The 20,006-nt window shown below is 45.3% G+C and overlaps 1 protein-coding gene across 2 annotated transcripts in view; it reads left to right on the top strand.

Annotated features, from left to right (window-relative positions):
- Positions 1-20,006, top strand: part of SH2B1 (SH2B adaptor protein 1) — a 768,701-nt gene that overhangs the window by 146,397 nt on the left and 602,298 nt on the right. The window lies entirely within an intron of this gene.

Genomic DNA, 20,006 nt, shown 5'->3' with positions numbered 1-20,006 from the left:
GCAATAAGAGGTCCTCGACGACGTGCCGACGTCAGTTCCCTTTTTTCCGTGCATTCGAAACGGTTATCTTCGAGGGATCAACTGTTACTTTTGTGGTTACAGTGTATTTTTGCTGCGTAGTCTTTCGCTGTGGTAATAATGTCGCAGAGAAAGTCTGGATTCAAGCCTTGTCGTGAGTGTGGAGGCAAGATGTCAGTGACGGATCCTCATTCCGATTGCCTTTGGTGTTTGAGCTCCGACCACGACGTCTCGACTTGTGATTCATGCCAGCACATGAATCCAAAGGCCCTCAAGGAACGTGAGGCGAAGCTGTTTATGGCGAAATCGAAGGAGAAGCATCACAAGAAGTCTTCTTCGCCAAGACATCGGCGTCATCGAGACTCCCGGCGCCGTAGAGAATCTCGGCGTCATTCAAAGGAGACTCGTTCCAGGTCTTCGGATCGGCGCCGAAGGACATGGGAGATCAGTCCCACGGTTACGCCGCATCCTTCGACGCCGTTGCCCTCTCCGGCGTCTCCGACTTCACCTGGACAGGCGTCGTTGATTGAGGTATTGGAGCCTCAGGTGTTTTCTCCGGCGTTGCAGACGTCGAGGCCGGCGTCGGGGTCGCCTCCGAGACAGGCACCCCAGTATCCGGCTTTTCCCACCCCTGGAGCCGATAGTTCCGCATTCTTGAATGCGATGTATGCCATCTTCCAACAGATGGCTCCAGGGGGTGCTCCGGCTGGGCCTTTGGCCTTTTCATTGGGTGATCCTGCGCCTCTTCGGCCGGCACCCTTTATGCCCTTTCTCCCTTTTGGGAACGTGGGCTCGGCGCCGGTGTCGGCGCCGGTGGCCGCTCCGGTGGCTTCAGAGGGATTGGCCCCGGGGATTTCCATCCCGTCGACTTCGGGATTTTGGCCTGTGACTCCGGTGGGTCCATCTGCTTCTACTGCTCTTTTGTCGGCGCCGAAGTTACCTGTGGCGCCGGACGCGGCGTCGGTGGCTTCTGAAGATCGGCGCCGATCTTCGACTTCGGCGGAGGCATTGTCGACTCCGCGTATTGAACAACGGCTTCATTCGAGGAGACGTGCTCTCCGTGTATTAGAGGAGCAGGAGTACCAACGAGCCCTGGAGGAAGGAGAGCTAGAGGACTCTGGTGATGGGCTGCGTGGTCTGGAGTCGGCCAGTGGGCTGGACACTTCCCCTGAGTGGGATCTTTCGTCCCCGGGAGAATATACTGAGGAGGCTGCTTCCTTTCACGCAGTGGTACGGAAGGCAGCTAGTTTTTTGGACCTGCCTTTGCCGGTGGTGGAGGCTAAACAAAACCTTCTAACAGAGGTGCTACATCCGGCCTCAGCTGCGGCTGAGCCTCTTTTGCCATTTAATGACGCTCTGCTGGATCCGGTGTTAGAGGTGTGGAAGAGGCCGGCATCTTCCCCAGCAGTTCACAGAGCCGTGGCCAGGCGGTATCGGGCGGCTCCGACTGACCCTGGTTTTCTGTCTAGGCACCCTACGCCGGAGAGCTTGGTGGTGCAGGCCTCCTGTTCATCCAAGTCAGCGCCTGGTTCTTTCCCGACGGTGCCTGGGGACAGAGATTCAAAGAAACTAGAGGCGCAGTCCAAGAAGATTTTTTCGTCCTGCAGTCTGGCGTTGAAGGCCACCAACGCAACCTGTATCCTGGGGAGATATATTCATGCTCTGATGGATAACATTTCCTCATCATTTACAGAGCTTCCCCAGGGTCTTTTGGATGTTGTTTCAAATGCCCAGGTTGCTACGACCCAGATTATCCAGACTGGACTGGAAACGACCGACTCGGTAGCCAGATCAATGGGCCCAACTGTGGTGGCAAGGAGGCAGGCCTGGCTCCGTAACTCGGGCTTTTCTGCGGATGTACTTTCCACATTGTTGGATCTCCCGTTTGATGGGGACAAACTGTTTGGAGCCAAGGCTGATTCGGCGTTGGAACGTTTTAAGGAGAGCAGGGCCACGGCTAAGTCGTTAGGGCTCCAAGCTCCTTCTTCCACGGCCTCTTCCAGATTTTTCAGGAGGTTTCGTGGATTTGGGCATGGCTCTTCCTCCTCTTCCTTTCGGGGAAGATATCAGCAACCTGCCTCTTCCCATCCCTATAGATCTTTTAGAGGGAGAGGTAGGGTCCGCACCAGAGGAGCCTCTCAGCAGCACTCTGCCTCTTCCTCATCCTCTGGCGGGGTGCAGCAGGGGAAGCAGCCTTAGGCTTCCACCATTTCCCACTCACTCCTCTCCTGTAGGGGGAAGATTACAGCATTTTCTCACCAAATGGAAGACTGTTACAACGGACACTTGGGTTCTCAGTATTGTGGGAAAAGGCTACACCCTTCCCTTTCGGGAGTTCCCGCCCCTCATCCCACCCCGCCCTTCTTATTGTTCAGAAGAACACCTCCTGTTGCTAGAACAGGAGGTACAAGCCCTCCTTTCAAAGGGCGCGGTGGAGTTGGCCCCAGAGCAGGAAAGGGGTCAAGGATGTTACTCAAGGTATTTCCTGATTCCCAAGAAGGATGGTCGTTTGAGACCAATCCTGGACCTGAGGGTCTTGAATTGGTTCCTCAAGCAGGAAAAGTTCAAGATGCTGACCCTAGCACAGGTGCTTTTGGCGTTGAACAAGGAAGACTGGATGGTGTCTGTCGACTTGCAGGATGCTTACTTTCATATCCCGATACTCAAGTCACACAGGAAGTATCTCCGGTTTGTGGTGGGATCGCAGCACTATCAGTTTGCGGTCCTTCCGTTTGGTCTTACTTCAGCACCTCGAGTCTTCACGAAGGTGATGTCGGTGGTTGCGGCAGAACTCAGAAGGAAGGGGATAGCAGTATTCCCTTACTTGGACGACTGGTTGATCAAAGCCAAGTCCCCGGAGCTTGTGTCGCATCATCTGCAGTCAACAACCCAGTTGTTCGACCTGGGTTTTTCGGTGAACGAGCCCAAATCTCACCTAGAGCCCTCTCAGCGCCTCCTGTTCATAGGGGCAGTACTGGATACAACATTGAACCGAGCCTTTCCTCCGCCTCAGCGGATTCAAGATATTCAGGATCTGGTTCCAATGTTTCGAAATGGAGCGGTAGTTCCAGTCCTCAAGGTCCTTCGTCTGCTCGGTCTGTTTGCCTCCTGCATTCTGTTGGTCACGCATGCTCGCTGGCACATGAGGGCTCTTCAGTGGTGCCTCCGAAGGCAGTGGTCTCAACACAAAGGGGATCTAGAGAGTACTGTCAAGATCTCCAGAGATGCTGCTGTGGATTTGAAGTGGTGGATTGCAAGCAACAATCTTTCACAAGGAAAGCCGTTCCAGCAGTCGCCACCAGTGGCCACAGTCATAACGGATGCTTCCACTCTAGGGTGGGGAGCTCATCTGGGGGATCTGGAGATCAAAGGCCTTTGGTCTCCAGAGGAACAGATGTTTCACATCAATCTGTTAGAGTTACGGGCTGTACGTCTGGCTCTCAAGGCCTTCCTCCCTTCCCTTCGTGGTCAGTCGGTACAGGTCCTGACGGACAATACTACCACGATGTGGTACATAAACAAGCAGGGAGGAGTGGGGTCGTACCTTCTCTGCAGAGAAGCTCTTCGACTATGGTCCTGGGCAAAGGACCATCAGATTTGCTTGATAGCAAACCATCTGGCCGGAGTCTTGAACATGCGTGCGGACAGTCTCAGTCGCCAATTCTCGGCAGACCACGAGTGGCGTCTCCATCCAGATCAAGTCCGTTTAATCTTCCAGAGGTGGGGGTTTCCTCGGGTAGATCTGTTTGCCACTCGAGAGAACGCACATTGTCCGTTATTCTGCAGCCTCCAGTATCCGATGCAGGGAGCGTTGGGGGACGCGTTTCAAATAACCTGGTGCGGCCAGTTGCTTTACGCGTTTCCTCCCATACCCTTGATTCCTCGAGTATTGAGGAAGATTCGCCAGGACCGGGCTCTAGTCATCCTAATAGCTCCGGATTGGCCAAGGAGGGTATGGTACTCCGACCTTCTCCAACTCTCAATGTGCCCTCCGCTCCGTCTCCCTTTCAGGGCAGACCTCCTCTCGCAGTCGCAGGGGCAGGTTTTACACCCCAACCTCCAGAGTCTGCACCTACATGCCTGGAGATTGAACGGGGCAACCTGAGTTCCTTCTCTCTCCCGCCTGAGGTAGTGGATGTTATATTAGCGGCCAGGCGACACTCCACTAAATCTATCTACGCTAATAGATGGTCTAAATTTGTTGCGTGGTGTGGAGAGAGGCAGATTGATCCTTTGCGTGCTCATCTATCGAACGTTTTGTCTTTTGCTCTGTCTCTAGCGCAGAAAGGTTGTGCAGTGGCTACCATTAAGGGTTATTTATCAGCCTTGTCAGCCTTCATATGTCTTCCAGACCAACGATCTTTATTTAAATCCCCTATTGTTATCAGATTCTTGAAAGGTCTTCTAAATAAATATCCTCCAAAGCCATTCGTTATGCCGCAATGGGATTTGTCCTTGGTCCTGACTTTCCTTATGGGGGTCCCCTTTTGAACCTATGCATTCTTGCCCCTTAAGGTATTTGGTTTTAAAAACAGTCTTCCTGATAGCTATAACATCAGCAAGGAGAGTGAGTGAGTTGCAGGCCTTATCAGTAAAGCCCCCTTATACAACTTTTTATGGGGATAAGGTGGTGTTGAGGACCAAGGCTGCTTTCCTCCCGAAGGTTGTTTCACCTTTCCATTTGGCTCATGCAATTACTTTGTCCACGTTCTATCCTCCGCCTCATCCTTCCAAAGAGGAAGAAAGACTGCACCGTCTGGACCCAAAGCGGGCGTTGAGCTTCTTTATTGATAGAACAAAGGATTTCAGGCTGGAGGATCAGCTGTTTATTGGATACGTGGGCAAGAGGAGAGGAAAGGCAGTCCACAAGAGAACACTACCCACGTGGGTTGTTCTTTGCATTAAAATATGTTACTCTTTGGCAAAGAAGGATCCTCCTGAGGGCATTAGAGCTCATTCCACCAGAGCTAAGTCGGCCACTTCGGCCTTGGCCAGAGGTGTTCCCGTGGTCGACATCTGCAAGGCCGCAACTTGGTCGTCCCTTCACACTTTTGCAAAACATTACTGTTTGGATTCTGAGGTTAGAAGGGACGGCCATTTTGCACGGTCAGTGCTGCAGGATTTCTTGGTTTGACCATTTAGGCACCCACCGCCGGGCGTGGTACTGCTTTGGGACTCTATTCATTAGGTGAGGAATCCACAGGTAGTTGTATCCATCAGAAGAACGAGTTACTTACCTTCGGTAAAGACTTTTCTGGTGGATACATTAGCTACCTGTGGATTCCTCACGGTCCCACCCGCCTCCCCGTTGCCTTTCTGGTCTTACCAAGTAATCCTTGAGTACGCTCCTCTTGGTCTTTGAGGGTGCAATAGATGTTGTATATATTATATTTATATATATGTATATATGTATATATCTTTGTGTATATACTTGATGTGTATATATATTTTAAAAAGAGAGAGTTATATATATATATATAAAAGATTTACAGTTATTCATGCAATGTTGTGTATTTTTACAATGTAATGGGATGTTGCCTTGCTCTTTTCATTGCATTGCCTGGTTGTTCTCATGCACGTAAAAAATGATTGGTACTGACGTCGGCACGTCGTCGAGGACCTCTTATTGCCTGTATGACGTCAGACGGCGTCGCGTGGGCTAGAGTGACGTCCTCGTCGACGTGCAGAGACTAGTAAGAAGATTTCCGTCGAATGCTGGCGCCATGGGAGTGTTCATTAGGTGAGGAATCCACAGGTAGCTAATGTATCCACCAGAAAAGTCGTTACCGAAGGTAAGTAACTCGTTCTTTAGAACTTAAAGCTGTTCACTTTGCTCTCAATGTTTGTACCTTCTCTGGTATCGTGCAGCATCATGTTACATAAACAACCGCCATGCTTTATACCTATAAACAAGGAGGAATACGATCAATACACTTGTCCCTTCAAGCTCAAACAATGTGGCGTTGGGCTTTAGCCATGAGAATTAGTTTGACAGCAATTCACATTCCCGAAAAGCTGAACCAAGAGACTGATTTTCTTAGACAAATTCATTAAGAAAATCATGAATGGATTTTAAACAACAAGATCTTAAGAAAAATCTTTCAGCAATGGTGATTCCCAACATTAGATTTACCGCAACAAAAATGGTAAGACTTTGCTTCTAGGGCACCAGAACTTCACTCAAGGGGAAATTCCCTTCTAATTGAATGGTTGACGCAATTGCTCTACATTTTACCTGATTCATTTTATTCCCATCAAGATTGTGAAAAACTATGCAGCTCTGAGATTAAAAGGATCCTTGATAGCCCCAGACTGGCCGAGGGAATGGTGGTACCAGGATCTTGTGAATATGTACAGAAAAGAGTACCTTAAAGCCGTGTCTGCTATCCAAACTCGAAGGCCAAACTCCTCGCTCCAGCCTTCAGTCATTGGATTTGACTTGATGGCTCTTGAAGTCACAGTATGGGCACTAAAGCTCACCCATGAATGCATAGGCATATAATGATTAAATCCACTGAGGCCTGGCCTTTTGTTGATGGGGGCCCTGGCCCCACATAGTGCACCCAGTGAGTACTACTGGGGACCATTAATGCCCCTGTGCTCCCCTTCTGGCTCCCTGCCACTAGGGGGAGTAGGCATTGCTCCCACCTGCAGGGAGCAGCAAAACAATGCTGCTCCCTGCATGTGCGGTGATTTTTTTTTTTTTTTTTTTTTATCTGTTATCCTGCCCGCTAGTTTTCCTCCTCCTGCTCACATGGAGTGAATTTAATGTTTGCTCTCCCTTTGCAGGAACTATCAAACCTCCTGCCAACCAAAAGCAAACATCTCTCTTGAGGGTGGGAACCTCAGGAAGTAAGGAGCCGGCCTTGGGGGTGGTGGTCTGCAAGGTCATTAATGGCTCAAGGGGGAGTGGAGGAGATGAGAGGAAAGGGGGGGGTTGTCCCTGAGGCCAAAATCAGCTATGGGGAGGGGGGGGGGGGACACAGGCGTCCCCTCCCCAACATAATTATTTGCATTTGCCCTCAGGACCTGTCCCACCCAGGGGCTGAGGTTTTGTTTTTAAAAACCTTTTTGCTGGGAACTGTAAATCTGAGATTTTTGCAGCAAAATTTTTGGGGAAAAAATGCTTTTTGCCCCAGGTGAGGTCCCTGCTGGGGGACCCCACCACCAGGCCTAGAGGGTCAGGGTGTTCCTACCCTGCCCCCTTTTCTTTCTTCCTTTTTGGGGGCAGGGGGGAAGACTGACTCGATTGAGTCAGTGTCCCAAAATGACTGCCAGCACTTCCTGGTTGAAGTCTTGTCAGCCAGTCAGATCTCCACATGAGAACAGTTGAATCCATGGAGGATCAGTATCCCTAGATATCCACTTTTGTTTTGCTTTTTTAATAACTCAAACTACTGAACAAATTTACTCCAAATCAAAAAAGTGTTCTTCCTGGACGAAGAGCTAGCTATCTGCCAAATTTGGTGTAATTCCATCTAGCGGTTCGAGCTGTAGTCATGCCTAAAATCCCTATGGGAAATTGCATGGGGAAAACGCTTTTTGGGGCTCCCTGTTTTTCTTGGACCCCCCCTTGATGAATCACCCCAAAACTTGCAACACAGCAGCTGAACTTGGGTGCATGGTACATTTGAAACGTTTGTGAAGATTCGTCAAACGGCTGCAAAATTATCAGCAAAACAAATAGTTGCCTTAGGGCACTAGTCATACTTACTTTAGATAACTCTAACAGGTTAATTTCTATGTTTTTTTTACGTTTAAAATGTGAGCCTAACTAAAAGGTCCCTGTAACCTTTGTTCTTTTCGGTGAAAATGTATACATATTTCTCTAGTTAATTTTTTAAACACAAGATTATCTGAGAATAAGGTCCATCACAGACTGTGTACGATCCAAAACTTCTTTCCCTTATTTTTCGAAGTTACTTGGCAAGCCGACAAAATAGCCTATAATTTTGCAGTCACAACAAAAAAAACAGCCAGATTGCTTGAAAAGCAGCAGAAACATCCAATCTTTGTTGTTGGAGCAAAACAACAATGTTTCGAGACCAAACAAAATATCAGTAACCAGAATTGTCGCCAATGTTTCAAAACATTAAGTTCACTTAAAGCATTCCTATATACAAACGTTGTCTCTCACATTTGTACACTTCCATATTCTGAAAGTACAATGCATATGTTAACACTTCTGTTGTGAATTTTTTTTTGATGGTGAGAAACACAATCTGTTTTTACAAAGAGCAATATCCGAACATTAAAAATATTAGGAACAGCTTTTCCATCTTATTACACAAATACAAACCTACTTGTGATAAACAAAACATTGTTTCAGACCTACATGCACAACAATGCAAAATTACATATGACAAGGTAAAATCATTACTCGTTATTTTATCGGGACACGTTGAAGTTTGTGAAACACCAAAACTTTTCCACTTCTAATTATAACAGTAAACTGGAAACCCCATACACAAACAGAATCTTTTTAATATATGGACAATATGAAATAATATTTTCCTAAACAGAAAGAATATTTTCCTAAAACATTCAATATGATAAAAATTTGTGAAAAGGATCCGAACCACTGTAAGTGACTCAGCTAATAAGTGAAGCTGGTGTTTCACTATCTAGGTATACAATCATTTTAATTGTCTGTCTAGATTGCATGTTAATTCACTCCTGCCTGAGATTGTTTTCGATTTTCCTTCCAAGTTGAAACCGACCTTAGTTCCTGAATGTATTTTCATAGACAGTACGGCTGCTTTGCTAGATGTGGAAAACAATGTGTGAAACAAAGGCTTGATTCTGTATATTCAATATGCAGCCCTAAGCTTGCACAATATTCCACATACGCCGTTAAGCAACCATTTACTAAATGTATACTGGATCAAGGCATACGTCTTTATTTTACACCCTACCCTGGCATTACTATTTCAGCGGCTGCAAACAACTGCACCAAGTCCCTATGATAGTTAATAAACCTATTTGGACAAAGCATACGCTGTTAAGCCCGTTACTGAATGTGAACTCAATCAAGTCATACTTCTCTAGCTTACCCCAGCATCACTTCTTCAGCAGCTGTAAGTACCTGCACCCAGTCTATACAACAGTTCATTAACATATTTGAACAACAATTCAGAAAATATATATATATATATGTTCGATGGCATGTGTAGCTGCAGATACACATGGTTTTCACATCCTGCCATCTAGTGTTGGGCTCGGAGTGTTACAAGTTGTTTTTCTTCGAAGAAGTCTTTACGAGTCACGCGATCGAGGGACTCCTCCCCTTTCGGCTGCATTGCGCAGGGGCGTCGACTCCATCTTAGATTGTTTTCTTTCCGCCATCGGGTTCGGACGTGTTCCTTTTCGCTTCACGCTTCGGTTCGGAAAGTTAGTGAAAAACTCTGTAAATTCGACGGTATTGTTTGCGTTCGGTATCGGGTTAGTTACAACAGATCGACACCGAAATTTGAAGAGCTCCAGCGGCCCTTCGGGGTTTTCGATTCCCCGGCGGGCCTGGTCGGCCCGACCGCGTGCGTCTTCAAGGCTAATGGAACGGACCCCATTCCGCTTCTGCCCCGAATGTCACAACAAGTACAAGTATAAGATCAGCATTTGGTCTGTAATTTGTGTTTGTCGCCAGAACACAAAGAGGATACCTGTGAGGCATGTCGAGCATTTTGGTCCAGAAAGACCTTAAGGGACCGAAGAGCAAGAAGACTACATATGGCGTCGGTGCCGACAGGACAAAAACACATGGAGGAAGAAGAGGAAGCCTTCTCCATCGAGGATTCAGACTCGGAAGAGGTCGATCCTGAACAGACGCGAAAACCGTGAGTAAGACGTCGATACACAAGACTCACGTAAAGACCAGTAAAGCCCAGGGGACGCCACCGCCAACAGGCCATGGCTTAACCCGAAAAATAGGTGACTGGGCATCGGCACCGAAAAAGGGCATGCATGTGTCGAAGTCATCCGACTCCTGTCGAGATACCTCCACAGAGCACACTCGACCCCGAGACACCGGGTCAGAGCAGACTCGACCCTGAGAGAGCGGCACCGAACCAAGTCGGCACCGAGAAATTAGTACGCCGAAGAGCAAAAAAGTGTCGTTGGAACCGAAAAAGGCAGCCGAAAAGGTTTTGATACCGAAACATCCGGCCTCGGAACCGAAATCCAGTTCCTACACAGAGGAACAAGGCCTGTCCTCACAAATACAAACACATAGATTTGGACAGGAACTAGAGACAATGGAGCCAGACTACACCCAAAGAAGGCTCCACATCCAAAAAGAAACAGGGAGAATCAGTACTCTCCCTCCGATTCGAATGAAACGAAAACTTGCCTTCCAAGAGAAAGACAAGCAGCCACAGGCGAAGGTGGCTAAACAAGTAACCCCGGCACCAACTCCACAACGCTCTCCACAACCATCACCGGTAGCCACTCCACCAATGATGCAATCCCCAACTCATACAGGGATGAGTCAGGATGATCCAGACGCGAGGGATCTTTATAATGCGCCAGTGTCAGATAACAGTCCTGACTGTTATCTAGCTAGACCGTCACCACCAGAGGATAGTACAGCCTACGCACAGGTGGTGTCAAGGGCAGCGGTGTTTCATAATGTCAGCCTGCATGCTGAGCCAATTGAAGACGACTTTCTATTTAATACACTGTCGTCCCCACACAGCCAGTACCAGAGCCTCCCCATGCTACCTGGAATGCTAAAACACTCCAAACAAGTGTTTGAGGAGCCTGTGAAAGGAAGGGCCATTACTCCAAGGGTGGAGAAAAAATATAAACCGCCACCAACAGACCCCGTGTACATCACACAACAGTTTACACCAGACTCGGTGGTAGTAGGGGCAGCTCGCAAGAGGGCGAACTCACACACTTCAGGAGATGCACCACCTCCAGACAAAGAGTCGTAAGTTCGTGGCAGGGAAAAGAGTGGCGGCACAGGCAGCAAACCAGTGGCACATTGCAAACTCACAGGCTTTGTTGGCCAGATATGATAGGGCTCATTGGGACCAAATGCAACACTTTATAGAACATTTGCCCAAGGAGTTCCAAAAAAGAGCACAGCAAGTAGTGGAAGAAGGACCGAGTATCTAGAACAATCAGATACGGTCAGCAATGGATGCGGCAGACACAGCTGCTAGGACTGTAAACACAGCAGTGACAATACGGAGACATGCATGGCTGCGTACATCAGGATTCAAGCCGGGAATACAACAAGCCGTGCTGAATATGCCATTTAACGGACAGCAGTTGTTTGGGCCGGAGGTGGACACTGCTATCGAAAAGCTTAAAAAGGACACTGATACGGCCAAAGCCATGGGCGCACTCTACTCCCCACAGAGCAGAGGCACATTTCGTAAATCACAGTTTCGAGGGGGGTTTCGAGGACAAAGCACGGAACCCACAACCTCACAAACAAGGCCCACTTATCAGAGCGAATATCAGCGGGGAAGTTTTCGGGGACAATATAGAGGGGGACAATTCCCAAAAAGTAGAGGGAAGTTCCAAAGTCCCAATACTCCACGAAACAAGCAGTGACTTCAACGTCACAAATCCCCAACACATAACACCAGTGGGGGGGGATTAACCAAGTTCTACAAACAATGGGAGGAAATAACAGACACTTGGGTCCTAGCAATTATCCAGCATGGTTATTGCATAGAATTTCTAAAATTCCCTCCAAATGTCTCACTGAAAACACACAATGTCAAAACAACACATGGATCTTCTAGGACTAGAGGTCCAGGCATTGCTACAAAAAGGAGCAATAGAATTAGTACCAATTCAACAGAAAGGAACAGGAGTTTACTCACTGCACTTTCTCATACCCCAAAAAGACAAAACTCTAAGACCTATATTAGATCTCAGAACATTAAATATCTACATCAAATCAGATCACTTTCACATGGTGACACTGCAGGACGTAATCCCATTGCTCAAACAACAAGACTACATGACAACACTAGACCTAAAGGATGCATACTTCCATATACCGATACATCCTTCACACAGAAAGTACTTAAGGTTTGTATTCCAAGGGGTATATTATCAATTCAAAGTGTTGCCATTCGGAATAACAACTGCGCCAAGAGTTTTTACAAAATGCCTGGCAGTAGTGGCTGCTCATATCAGAAGGCAGCAACTACATGTGTTCCCGTACCTAGACGATTGGTTAATCAAAACCAACATGCAAGAACTGTGTTCACAACACACAAAGTATGTCATAGAAACCCTCCACAAACTAGGTTTCTCACTCAACTACAACAAGTCACACCTTCAGCCGTGTCAAACACAGCAATACTTAGGGGCGACAATCAACACAACAAAAGGGATTGCCACTCCAAGTCCACAAAGGGTACAGGCATTTCACAATGTAATACAGGCCATGTACCCAAAACAAAAGATACAAGTGAAGATGGTGATGAAACTCCTAGGCATGATGTCCTCATGCATAGCCATTGTCCCAAACGCAAGATTGCACATGCGGCCCTTACAACAGTGCCTAGCATCACAATGGTCACAGGCACAGGGTCAACTTCAAGATCTAGTGTTGATAGACCGCCAAACATACACCTCGCTTCAGTGGTGGAACAATATAAATTGAAACCAAGGGCGGCCTTTCCAAAACCCAGTGCCTCAATACGTAATAACGACAGATGCCTCCATGATAGGGTGGGCAGCACACCTCAACCAACACAGCATCCAAGGACAATGGGACACTCAGCAGAGACAGTTTCACATAAATCACTTAGAACTACTGGCAGTATTTCTAGCGTTGAAAGCATTTCAACCTATAATAAGCCACAAACACATTCTTGTCAAAACAGACAACATGACAACGATGTATTATCTGAACAAACAGGGAGGAACACACTCGACACAGTTGTGTCTCCTGGCACAGAGAATATGGCATTGGGCGATTCACAACCACATTCGCCTAATAGCACAGTTTTTTCCAGGGATTCAGAATCAGTTAGCAGACAATCTCTCTCGGGATCACCAACAGATCCACGAATGGGAGATTCACCCCCAAATACTAAACACTTACTTCCAAAGATGGGGCACACCACAAATAGACCTATTTGCAACAAAAGAAAACGCAAAATGCCAAAACTTCGCATCCAGATAACCACAGGATGAGTCAAGGCAATGCGTTATGGATGAGTTGGTCAGGGATATTTGCAAACGCTTTTCCCCCTCTCCCACTCCTTCCATATCTAGTAAACAAATTGAGTCAAAACAAACTCGTACTAATAGCACCAACTTGGGCAAGGCAACCTTGGTACACAACACTACTAGACCTATCAGTAGTACCTCATGTCAAACTACCAAACAGGCCAGATCTGTTAACTCAACACAAATAACAGATCAGACACCCAAATCCAGCATCGCTGAATCTAGCAATTTGGCTCCTGAAGTCTTAGAATTCGGACATCTAGACCTCACACAGGAATGTATGGAGGTCATAAGACAAGCTAGGAAACCAACCACAAGACATTGCTATGCAAATAAGTGGAAAAGATTTGTGTATTACTGCCATAATAAACAAATACAACCTTTACACGCATCTGCTAAAGACATCGTCAGCTACCTACTGCACTTACAAAAGTCAAAGCTAGCTTTTTCATCCATTAAAATACATTTCACCGCAATTTCCGCTTATCTGCAAATTACGCACTCAACATCACTTTTTAGGATCCCAGTCATAAAGGCTTTTATGGAGGGTCTGAAAAGAATTATCCCACCAAGGATGCCACCAGTTCCTTCGTGGAACCTTAACATTGTCTTAACACAGCTCATGGGTCCACAGTTTGAACCCATGCACTCATGTGAGATACAATACTTAACATGGAAAGTAGCATTTCTAATTGTCATCACATCTCTAAGAAGAGTAAGTGAGATACAAGCATTTACCATACAAGAACCCTTGATTCAGATACACAAGCATAAAGTAGTTTTACGAACAAATCCTAAATTCTTACCAAAAGTCATATCACCGTTCCACTTGAATCAAACAGTAGAACTACCAGTGTTCTTTCCAGAACCAGATTCTGTAGCTGAAAAAGCACTACATACATTAGACATCAAAAGACCGTTAATGTACTACATTGACAGAACAAAACAAATTTGAAAAACAAAACAATTGTTCGTTGCTTTCCAAAAACCTCATACAGGAAATCCAATATCCAAACAAGGCATTGCCAGATGGATAGTTAAATGCATTCAAACCTGTTATCTCAAAGCAAAAAGAGAACTGCCTATAACACCAAGGGCACACTCAACTAGAAAGAAAGGTGCTACCATGGCCTTTCTAGGAAACATTCCAATGACTGAAATATGTAAGGCAGCCACATGGTCTACGCCTCATACGTTTACCAAGCACTACTGCGTGGATGTGTTAACATGCCACAGTAGGACAAGCAGTACTACGAACTTTGTTTCAAACAACTTCAACTCCTACAGGTTGAACCACCGCTTTTGGGGAGATAACTGCTTACTAGTCTATGCAAAGCATGTGTATCTGCAGCTACACATGCCATCAAACGGAAAATGTCACTTACCCAGTGTACATCTGTTCGTGGCATGAGACGCTGCAGATTCACATGCGCCCACCCGCCTCCCCGGGAGCCTGTAGCCGTTTGAAGTTTATCTTGAACATTTGTAAATTTGTAAATATATCGCTTTAAACCACATTATGTACATACATATTTACTCCATTGCATGGGCACTATTACTATAATATACAACTCCTACCTCACCCTCTGCGGGGAAAACAATCGAAGATGGAGTAAACGCCCATGCGTAATGGAGCTGAAAGGGTAGGAGTCCCTCGATCTCGTGACTCGAAAAGACTTCTTCAAAGAAAAACAACTTGTAACACTCCGAGCCCAACACTAGATGGCGGGATGTGCAAAGCATGTGAATCTGCAGCATCTCATGCCACGAACAGATGTGCACTGGGTAAGTGACATTTTCCATATATAGCAAATGCCCCACTCACAGAATGTCCTGCTTACAAGCGTGGGTTATATAACGCTAAGGCAGGATGTGACGACTGTTAGCTGATCCCCTTAGCTCAAGTCAACCCCAGAGCCAAAGAGTTCTGACGGCTTTATGCATACTGTCAGTGGTGGTACTAAATACAACGTCAAGAAAAAAGTGCCACTTGATGACTGATAGATCTTTTTTAAAGGACATTACTTGGAACACACATTTCTCTTTCTGTCTCAATGAAAGGGCATCTTATACATTCCACACAAAAGCATGCATACTGTTAGTTTTATTTGAGTAGCTTATAATCGCCAAACACCCTCCATAATAGGATTGATACAGGCAACTATATGACAATCGTGCAAATAAAGCCCCACAAATCGTCACCTGACAATCAACATGACTTAGTCCGACCGTAGGATGTCTGAAAACCAGCCTGAGACTGTTTTAACTGCTTAGGTATGTACGTCCTTCAACTCAAAACACCTGTGTCTGGGGAGTAGCCCACAATCGACACAGAAGAAAGACTTCAAAATCAAACTCTTTCGAAACTCCATTCACCTTTTATTAGGAACACTCCTTTCATCCGAAAACATCATATGCCAATAGTTACCTATGAACACCTCCCCATAAAATAGCTCCTATCTTCCTACAAAGGCAAAATTGATCGATTATAGCCTTCATCCCAAAGAACATTTTTTTATCCAAAAAAGGGTACAAAAAAAGGGAAAGAGTAGTTATATCTATAAACGTCATTCAGGTACCGAACCCTGGTCGTTGTTGTGCATTCATTGTAGTGTTTCCAGTGTCCTGAGCCTCAAATCGCAAATTCCCAGAGCAGTGCTATGTTTGACCAAGTATTACCTAAACCAATTACAGCATACTTTAAAGCATCCCACGCATGTCCAAGCCTATTCTGCAACCTATTGTCATTAATAATGATCAAGTAGGAATGTCTCTTAATCAATCGTTTGATAATGTTCAAGTAAATCTACCAATTATCCAACCATTGTATACAGCACCTCCCCTTAAGAGCACACCTAACTTTCCTCTGGAAAAAATACGTATATTGCAGCCTTCCTCTCATAAAACAGTCCTTAAACATAATAAAAAAGAAACTACTGCTATACATAAGTGCCACTCCGGTACCGATTCCTGGTACTTGTTGTACAATCAATGTTAACTTACCAATGTCCTAAACCTCAAATCGCAAATTCATATAGTATGTGACACCGTATTAGCAATACCCTTTGTGAAATACTTCGAAACATCCCATGATGTCAGACTATTCTGCAAATTATCATTAGTAATGTAGAGATGTCAGTTGTTCAGCCATTATATAATTGTTAATGTTCGAGTAGAGATATTCGTTATTCAACCAGTATATATTAAGCAGCAGGCCTAACATGAAATAACTCCTAGATACATTTTTCCAAACATTTTAAAAATGCTCAGTAAACCTCCTTCACAATATCCAGGTTGACAACCAGTCATCCAGTAATCCTATTACATGCCCCTTGAGTGAAAAATGAGGGTGACCTTAGAAACTTATGCAGAGAGCATAAATCCACAACAGCAGTAAATAGCACAAAAAAGCAGTTAATTCTTGATCTGTGTTCAAACCATATCTTACTGTTTGGAAATGATTTATAAAGTGTGTTTCTCTAGCGATCAACTTAATTTCTAGGTCTCCACCTCTTGTGCCTGTTTTTGCTTCCTCAATCCAAATACATTTTATGTTCTCTAAATCTGAGTGGGACAGGGAAGGGGTTGGGAGGAGGTCGCAATGAATGAGAAATAACCAGCAAGAAAGGAAGTAGTTATAGTAAAGACTATCTTATCCCATAAACTAAGCATTTTTTTTGTTGTGCTAATAACTTGGGTGCCGTCTGACGAATCACTGCAAAAGTTTCATAAGTAGTTGGTTCATCTGTAGTCAGGAAAGTTCTGGGGTCATTAGTCAAGCGGGTGCCAATGAAAAAGAAGGCAGGGTGCCAAAACCTTTTCCTCATGCAATGTCTATGGAGATTTTGCATTTTTAAAGAAATATTATTATTTTCTTTTAAAAAATATGACCTCATGGACACTAACCGGTGTCCAGCATTAATAAACGATATACTGTGGAAGTCCAGCAGCACATTGAAGAATCGGCCATCCATTAATAAAGGGAATAGAGGAGGCAATAAGAGCATTGCAATATTTTAGGCTTCACAGTGAGTCAGACAGTTAGTGATTTTGTGACAAAGGCAATCCATCAACATCATGCTGCGTATCCAGATCCTAGTATTCAAACCAACTACTCCATATTTTGCAGAACTTATGGGGACAGCCACTACTCTTATAGGTTACTCAGGGATGTGGAATTCCTATCGCCCGGCGCCCGGGACATCTTGTTTGGGGTCAAGGGCAACAAGTTTTTATGTTTACTTTGTCCTTGGGACAAGTAGGCCCAACCCTCTGCAGCACAAACCCTTTGGCTGCCTGTTTATAGGGAGTGGAACTCTCTGCAGTTGAGGTAATGTGTTTCCAAAAGATAATGCTGTTCGAACTTGTAATTATGGTTCATTATTTGAAAGCCTTCATTATTAGGGTGAGTGCTGTAAATAAATGTTTTAAGGCCACACTTCACTACTGACGTTGGTTCCAGTACAAAAAATAAATAAAACGTGTATACACATGTTTGAAAAGTTTAGGCTATGAGGCTAAGTATAATGCTCCCAGAATGCTCTCTGATTAGATGCAAATGAAGTGTCATTTAGTAAAATGTGTTGATGCATGCTAGTATTTCCCCAAAATATTTCTAATGGAAAATCAGTGTAACCATTTTCAACACGATTATGGGAAGCATGAAAATAAACAAACACTGACAAAGCCAACTGATCTGACATATTTTTATAAGTCTTTTAGGTTCATCAATGCGTGTCTTGTTTTAACATGGCTTTTGTAACACTTTATTGTTGTGGGAGCTACCAGGCCCTCAACATTGTAACAAACACTGGCAAAAAACAAACAAAACGTTTTTGAACTCTAAAAGCACACTTTGCCACCAGTTGCATAACAAAGGCCCCGCAGCTGCCCTCCAGGGGGCCCCTTCAGCACAGCACCTGCCCTGAGTGAGTCTGGAGAGGGGGCTCCTCCATGTTCTTTGCAAAGGGGCACCCTCCAGTTTCGTTACGTCACTGATTGCCACTGTAGTTCCTGACACTGAACAAAACTACTTTGTGTGCCAATATGCTCCTTGTGGAAGAGCAGAATGCGATCACTCACAGTAAAGCCACCCGAAAGAGAGAGAAATAGAAGTTTAATAAAAACAAAATGTCTTTGTTAACACCAGACCTAATTAGGGACCAAGACCCACATGTAGGTAGCTTTTTGCTTGACGCAAACAGAGACTTTTGCTGTTTGTGACGTGCACAAAACACATTGCGACGCACAAAAACCCAGTTTTGCGATTCGGTAACCTGGTTTCCGAATCGCAAAATGGGTTTGCGACTCGCAATTAGGGAGGGGTGTTCCCTTCCTAATTGCGATTCGCAGTGCAATGTAGGATTGTTTTGTGACCGCGAACGCGAGTGCAAACCAATCGCAGTTTGCACCCATTTTAAATGGGTGCTAACACTTTCGCAAAAGGGAAGGGGTCCCCATGGGACCCCTTCCCCGTTCAGAGTGTCACTGTAAACATTTTCTCTGAAAAAATGAAACTAAAACGTTTCATTTTTCGTTTTTGTAATGCATCTCGTTTTCCTTTAAGGAAAACGGGCTGCATTACAAAAAAAAAAAAAAAACTGCTTTATTGAAAAGCAGTCACAGACATGGTGGTCTGCTGTCTGCAGCAGGCCACCATCCCTGTGAGGGCCGCCATTCGCAAAGGGGTCGCAAATTGCGACCCACCTCATGATTATTCATGAGGTGGGCATTTGCGAAGCCCTTGCGAATTACAGATGGTGCCAGGGACACCATCCTACATTCGGATTTGCGACTCGCAAATTGCGAGTCGCTGTGATTCGCAAATTGCGGGTCGCAAATCTGAACCTACCTGCACGTGGCCCCAAATTCTTAAAGAAAGTCACAAAAGTGCACCCATGGTATATGTCGTACCCCTATAAAATATTTGTGAACTGTGTTTTAGCATGGGTAAATACGATGTGTAGATTTGCTCATGTGAAAATCTATTGAGCATTTGCAAGTTCATTTTCCCTCCAGCCACTTTCTTCCCAACCCTGGAAGAAGTTCTAATTCTGCCATTGTCCGGAGTAAATGTCCAACCTTTCTTATTATGGGAAAATATTAGAGAGAAGTTGGTGAAAATCTTTAAAACATGCAGGTTAGTAGGTTTGCAGACTCCAAGGCATTCCAGCCCTGGAACTATGGCTTACTGCTTCCTCCAGCACCAGTATGCAGATCTGCAGAAAGATGGCAAAATAAGGAAATTGCTACAGTAGGGATTGAAACTGCAAGTATTCAAGCCCTACTATGGTAGTAGCTCTGGCATAATCAGAGAGGCTATTATCAGAGCTCCTACATAATGAGATTGCTGCCATAATTTGTCGCCACACTACATGGCACCAAAGGGACAAGTAGATCTTTTTACAGGACAAGTAGATTTGAGAAGCAACCTGTCCCCTAGACAAGTAGATATTTTAATAAATTCCACACCCCTGGTTACTCTTTCTGCAGCCATTTATATGTCTATGCCAGCTTTCCATTTGGACATAGGTGTGTAAGAGGCGCCCCAGTGTTTGGCTAAATCCCGTTTTGCAATTAGTAGTCTTAAACTAAGAATATTAGTTTCATCCGTGGGGGATCTGTGTCATTGGGTATGCCTAGAAGTACAACATTAGGGTCAACAGGTATGATTGTTCCTATCACTTTTCCCAGTTCTAGTAGTATCTTACACTAGTATCTGCGTGTAAAGGGACATTTCCAAAGCATATGGAAAAAAAACTCCCCGTTGCTCTTTTCATTTTAGACATTCC

The sequence above is a fragment of the Pleurodeles waltl genome, chromosome 7, assembly GCF_031143425.1.
Source record: "Pleurodeles waltl isolate 20211129_DDA chromosome 7, aPleWal1.hap1.20221129, whole genome shotgun sequence".
Lineage (NCBI taxonomy): Eukaryota > Metazoa > Chordata > Amphibia > Caudata > Salamandridae > Pleurodeles > Pleurodeles waltl.
Note: the sequence above shows the minus strand (reverse complement) of the source record. Positions and strands in the feature narration are given on the sequence as shown.